The sequence below is a fragment of the Nothobranchius furzeri genome, chromosome 1, assembly GCF_043380555.1.
Source record: "Nothobranchius furzeri strain GRZ-AD chromosome 1, NfurGRZ-RIMD1, whole genome shotgun sequence".
Classification (NCBI taxonomy): Eukaryota; Metazoa; Chordata; class Actinopteri; order Cyprinodontiformes; family Nothobranchiidae; genus Nothobranchius; species Nothobranchius furzeri.
This window is the reverse complement of record NC_091741.1, coordinates 54,135,518-54,141,911: the sequence shown is the minus strand read 5'-3', so window position 1 is coordinate 54,141,911 and position 6,394 is coordinate 54,135,518.

Sequence of the window (6,394 nt, the reverse complement as noted above, 5' to 3'; positions counted from 1 at the left end):
GGCCGGTGTGTGACAGATCAGGTGTGGAATCCACAATCACTGAGAACTACTTTGCCTGCTGTATCTCCGCAGCAATAGTAGTTTTCACTTTGTCACCCATTTGCTGTATTAAATCTTCACATATAGTGGATGAAAGATAGGATGTGCTGCCCCTGCCTTTCTGTCCGAACTTTTTAATGTGCTGACTAAGGAAAGGGTCAAACTGAGAAATCAGCTCCAAAGTGCCTAGAAAGTTGCCATTGTGAGGTGATCCAAGTATTTCATCATCACCACGTAAAGGCAGACCTCGTTCACCTAAAAACTGAATTACAGCGACCACCTGCCTGAGCACTTCCCGCCAATACCGCTTCTCCTCCTCCAGCTGTTGCACTAGTTTAGCTGTCACTGGTCTGCTCCCAGAGGCTGAAGAGCAGCGAAGCAATGCGAGCAGGCTGCTGCAATGCTCCAGGCTCTTCTCGTGGTCACGGGTGTGTACGGGATGTTTCCAATCAGAAAAACCGCTAATAAACGGGTTTTTCATCATTCCAAACAACATGCATGGAAAACAAAAGATATTGCCTGTTGTAGGCAAATATGTGATCCAATCACGCTAAACTTTTTCTCCATTTGGGAGCTGACAGAACAGGAGATCATTTGTAAGGGGGCACAGTTTACCCCCTAAACCCCCATCTCGGGTCGAAGATGGATATCTGCTCCCCCGATTATGAAAAGCAGCAGCCCCCCGATTGATCAGGATAGCGCAGGTGCTTTCATTCACTTTTCTGCACAGTGCTGCCAGGTCACATACCTGATAAACCCATGACTCATCATCATCCCCAGAACATTTAGCTTCTGCAAGTGCTGAGCAGCTAACAGCAGCCTCCTCTTCCTCCTCCTCGGTTGTCTTGTCCGCTGGACAGCTAAGTTTCTCGCCATCATCTACCGCCGGCGCCACTACTTCTTCCTCCTGACTTTCATCGATATGTTTTTAAAAAACGTGTCAATAGATGGAATACTTTTGATCAAACATGCCTCCTTCTCCTCCTTGTCTCGTTTCCTCTTTTGTTTAAAGCAGCCGCTTCTACTGTTTTTGCTCATCTTTGCCTCTCCTACGAACTACCCACAATCCGCCCAGCGATCGCAGTGCTTATAGACTTCAATCCAGGGGTGGGGTATGTTACTATGGTTACCACAAGTGCACCGTATGAATTATGTAACGCTATTGGTTTAGAAAAATGATCATGGATCTTATTGGTTATCTGATAGATGCAGGGCTTAATTTGAGCCTGATCTTGCCGGAATAAGAACTATCTTATTTTGAAAGGACCGTTCCGGCAACTGTCTGCTAGGATCTGGCAACTCACGAGACACCCTCCTGTTCGTGTTCCGGCATCTGTTTTGCCTTAGTGAACTTTGGTTTGACGTGAATATTTGCGTTCCGGGACGTTTGATTTACAAATTAAGCATTTGATATTTGTCTGAAATTTGAAGGACTGTTTCTCCAACGTTAAGACTGCTGCACAAAAAAATTATATATATATATATATGTATATATATATAAGACTGCTGCTTGCGTGGGCCCCCTTGTGGCTGTGGGCACCTGGGCCTGTGCCCACTTTGCCCATATTATAATCCGGGTCTGCTCCAGGGACATTTGACGAGCCAACACAATCTCTTTCTCAAATATAACGGGAAATACCCAAACGTTTTTAGAGTAAAAGTGAGCCAAGTCGAGCGGTGCTGACACTATAGAGAAGGGACATAATAAACAAACCACCCTGGATTTTAGAATGAGCAGAGACCACCTCCTCCAATGGCTCTCAGTATTTTTCTTTTTTCCACATGCCAGTGGAATTACTGTGTTCAAACCTGCAGAAATGAATTGCATGAAGGAGGAAAATCATAGGGTTAGCTTTAAATGGACTAAACACTGCAGATGTTAAAATGCCCTTAAATACAACAATGCCAAAAGCAAGTGATTAATAACACTGTAATACTTACACACTAATCCCTCAGGTAAGATTAAAAAGGTTTATGCATTTTGGATGCACATTATTCAAATATTCCCTCGTTGCTGTGACTAAAATGGCAGCGACTAATGAAGACAACCAGCCTCTGGGATCAGACTTGGGCTGAAGGAGATGACAGTGTGGCATCTGCCCTGATATATTTAATGGGGATTTCACGGCGAGAGCGGGCGACAACTCGCTCTAGCCTGCAATTCTAAGCAGAGGGGGATTGTAATGAAGACAAGTTGGCAGTCATTTGCATGTCAAAAAGCCCAGAGACACAAAGACAATTGAGGCTTACCAGGATGTATATAGAAACACAGATGTTAATGCATGGAGTCTGACACCAGTGATCATTTATAGATCAGTTAAAGCTCAGGGTGGTACATTGGTGTTTGGAAAGAAAGAAAACACCATTTAGATGGGATTTAAAGAGGTGTTTCCCGCTATAGAGAACATGGATGTTACTATGGTTGAAGGTTTTTGTTTGGATAAACAGCTGTAGAGGAATTATTCAGTGTTTGCACTGGCTGTAGAGATGAGATCACTTAAATTGGAAAAATTCCCTCATTTATTTATTTTTTCTCTGCACTCGACCCATCCTTACATTTGTAACGGCCAGTGGGCTGAGATCTGCATCACATCTGGGGTGCAACTTTGGGTTTCATAAACTTGCCCGAGGACGCTCTGGCATGTGGCCTGCTGAGACTGGGGATCGACCCTATGACCTTCTTTTAGGTCATATGCCTATGGCCTTCTTCCCGTTCAGCCACTGCTGCCCTGTTTTAGCCATGTTCAAGTGTATGTATGTGTAAAGGTTATAAATAGTTACTAACATACCCAATGTGTTTATGTCCTACAGAACTCACAGTGGCTTGTCTGAGAGCAGCCATGTTTTACATCACATTACTGTTTCTCCCTAGGGTAAACTCTTGGATGACTGACAGGGCTATCTTACAGATGCTAGTGATGGAATCACTTTACGTTAAGGCTCCCCTCGCGAAAATGTTATTAATTAGTCTGTTGCAATTTATGAATGTTAATAAGTGTTTAAAATGCATTAATTAAGGGTAAGAAAGTGACCAAACGGACACTTTACAATTTGCCTTTATGTGATTGATGTGCATATTTATAATGCAGTGATCAAGCACGATCCATCCATCCATTTTTGTCCACTAATCTGGAGTCAGCCTAAGCAGAGAGGTCCAGACTTCCCTCTCCTCAGCCACTTGGGCCAACTCTTCCAGGGGAATCTGTGTTTTCCTTCTTTATGAAGACCATTGGAGTTCACACTGGCATTCTCATGGCATTGTGTCTAATATTATCAATATTTAGAGCATAAATACACTTGTGGGTTTTTGATGTCTGTTTTCTCCTTGATCACAAGTTCTCAATGTGATTCAGCACTGAAGAGTTTCCCAGCACACACCCCATGCTGTTTAGGCACCAGTGTTTACAGTTGTGTGATTGGTTGAGTGAATCCATTATCTTGGTTGGGACACAACCTCACACATGAAGTCTCAGGATGTTTAACATGGCATGACACAGGTCTGACAGGATTGCTCACCTTTTCTTCTCTCAACAGTCCTTTTCTAGATGCCACAAGCAACTGGGAAAGTGGCTTGATCAGTATTCATCATCAGTCCAATTCCTGGACCTTTAGCTGAGCATCAGATGGTCACTGATGCTTTCTTAGAGAGAAGGGGCTTCTTTGCTGCTTTTCTCCCAACCTTCTGAAAGTTTTCTCTTTACTGTTCATCCACCTGCTTCCTGCCATTACTGATGCAGTTCTGTACTGATGGAGCTCAGATCCTATCTGGACTTTGGGGCATTTTGAAGCTATAGATAAGAAGACCTTTTACATTAAGATTCCTCTGGTCATGCTTAATAATATTCTAGAAATTATGCAAACTGCCATTATGAAAACTGTAGAGGAAATTTCATTTCCATCACACCTTAAAGGGACATTATGGAAGTTTGACAGCCAAAACATGTATAGAAATAATAAATTTCTTCTTCATACATTCTCCTGCAATGCCCTGGTCCTGTAGAATGAGCCCTGGCATTTTTACTGTGATTGCCTGTTTTTGAGTAAAATCACAGAAAAAGAGAGTTGCTCAGGTCGAGCAGGCTGCTTCATGCGTGTTCATGCTCAGGCATAGCCCGTAGCATTTGCTATCAGTAGCTTTAGCAGCAGCAGAGAGAGGTAGTGCCAACTCAGCGACTTTGTCACTGTTCCTAACGCCTAGTGATGAACCTAGCTACATTTCTGAGGACCCTTAGCTACTTTCTTCTAGATATTTCCTGCAAATTAGCAACAAAATAGCCATTTTCGCTCCGAACCGTTCTTTGAACGTGGTTTCAGCTGTCATCAGGAATATAAATGTTACAGATGCAAAAGATGTCATGGGTGCTATAACTCACCTGGATAGATGTCAGACTCTCGTGCAGAAGACCTGAGTTTGATTTTGGACGTGAATTTAGTTTAGGTAGAGTTTCTTTTTTACATTAATGGTATATTTTTTTTACAGTAAGATGACCACATTTTTATTTGAGACTCGCCGAACGGCATTGAATTCACAGATAAAAAAGATGTGGGTTCAACTTTCATTTTGGAACAATTTTTCAAGCAAGGGAAGGGAATGATCTGAGCATGCAGGAGGACTGACCCATCTTAAACCTTTGTCAGCTGTGCTGAAGAGAAAGTTACAGAACCAAATTATTTAATTAATTAGCTGCACGTTCTCCTGTCCTCCGGGTCACACACACACACACATACACACACACACACACACACACACACACACACACACACACACACACACACACACACACTGTATTTTCGTTAAGGAGTGTGCACATACAGCATGCGCGCCTTGTGCACGAGCCTACTATTGAAGCTGCCATTACGCTTTTGGCCTGAGGGGGCAATCGCGAGCATAAAAATTCAAAACGCTGTAAAGTCCCTTTAAAGAGCCGGTTCACCATTTTTTCTCTCTGTCACTTAACATTCATTGACTCGACCATCTTGACACGTAACGGGGTTGGCTGTTATTGGTTTAGCATCCGGAAAACATCTCAGCTAGTAGAAGCTAATTGTTATCACTAGTAACTCCACCGCACGGCAGAACTCCTTCAGGCTTGTGTTATTAGTGGGGATAAAAAATCAACATTGCAGAGCAGAGTCAGCGGTAGAGTCATGTTGATGTTAGCCAATCAGAGACGAGATGTCCAAATATCAGGAAATAAGACTAAAAATCCTGCCGTCTACTGCCACTTTCTCCTCCAGCTGACTTCTGCACCCTGAAACAGGAGCACCTGAGCTCTTTTTCCACAGAGAACGACTTACAAGGCATTCATTCCTTCTAGAGACCACTGCAGATGCATTCAAGGTGCACGTAAGCCTGATCCTTAAGGTGGCTGAAACATCCCTCAAAGGCACATGCATTCTCTCTCTCTCTCTCTCTCTCTCTCTCTCTCTCTCTCTCTCTCTCTCTCACTCACTATATATATATATATATATATATATATATATATATATATAGTGTTGTTTCTGTGCATATAAATCAGTTGCTTCCTGAAGATTTAGATACTTAAGGGAAATTTAAGGACCAGCTGTCGTCTCACATCCTGATGTACCGATTCGCTCCAGCTGAATGCTAAGCAGTCATACTAAATCAGTCCTGCAAAGGTGTCAAGGGAGCATGCTTGATTTTTCTTTTAACAAGAATGACCACTTTTAGTGTGAAATCAGGGAATTGTACTAGTCGGGTACTTTGGGAGTGTATTATCAAAGGCATAGCGAATATAATTTGGAGCAGTTGGATGGAAATATAAAGTCCTGTGCTGACTCACCACAGGCAGCAGCGCATCCTTAAAGAAATATACAGAAAAGTTGAGATTGACTTCCTGGAAATGCCTCTCACACCACACGGTTACTCGTGATCTTCCTGAGTCCAGGGATGACTTCTGACTTTCCTGCAGCAGAATTAAGACTCAACTCGCTTTTTTAGCCCATTAATACAGGAAGTAAGAATCAACTATTTGCTGCAGTGAACATGTAGATTCTCCTCATCCTGCCTAATCTCACAGGGGGAAGTTGACTGTTGTCTTGGAAAAATCTCACAGGTTTATGACATTATTAAGACACCAGACTTGTTTCTGTACATAAAAATGGGTGTTTAATTGAAACTTTTGTATCAAAAAATAGCAATATCCATCCTTCACAGCCACAAGTCACACGGCTAAAGTGAAATGTCTGCAATAAAAGGCTATGTGACGACTATAAAACTGTTCCACCTATCGTTTATTTTACTGTAAAACTTAAAATGAATCTTGACAGAACACAGACCGGATTTTATACTCTTGATAAGTCATCATTCTTCACTAATGAACTTCTTTTTTAA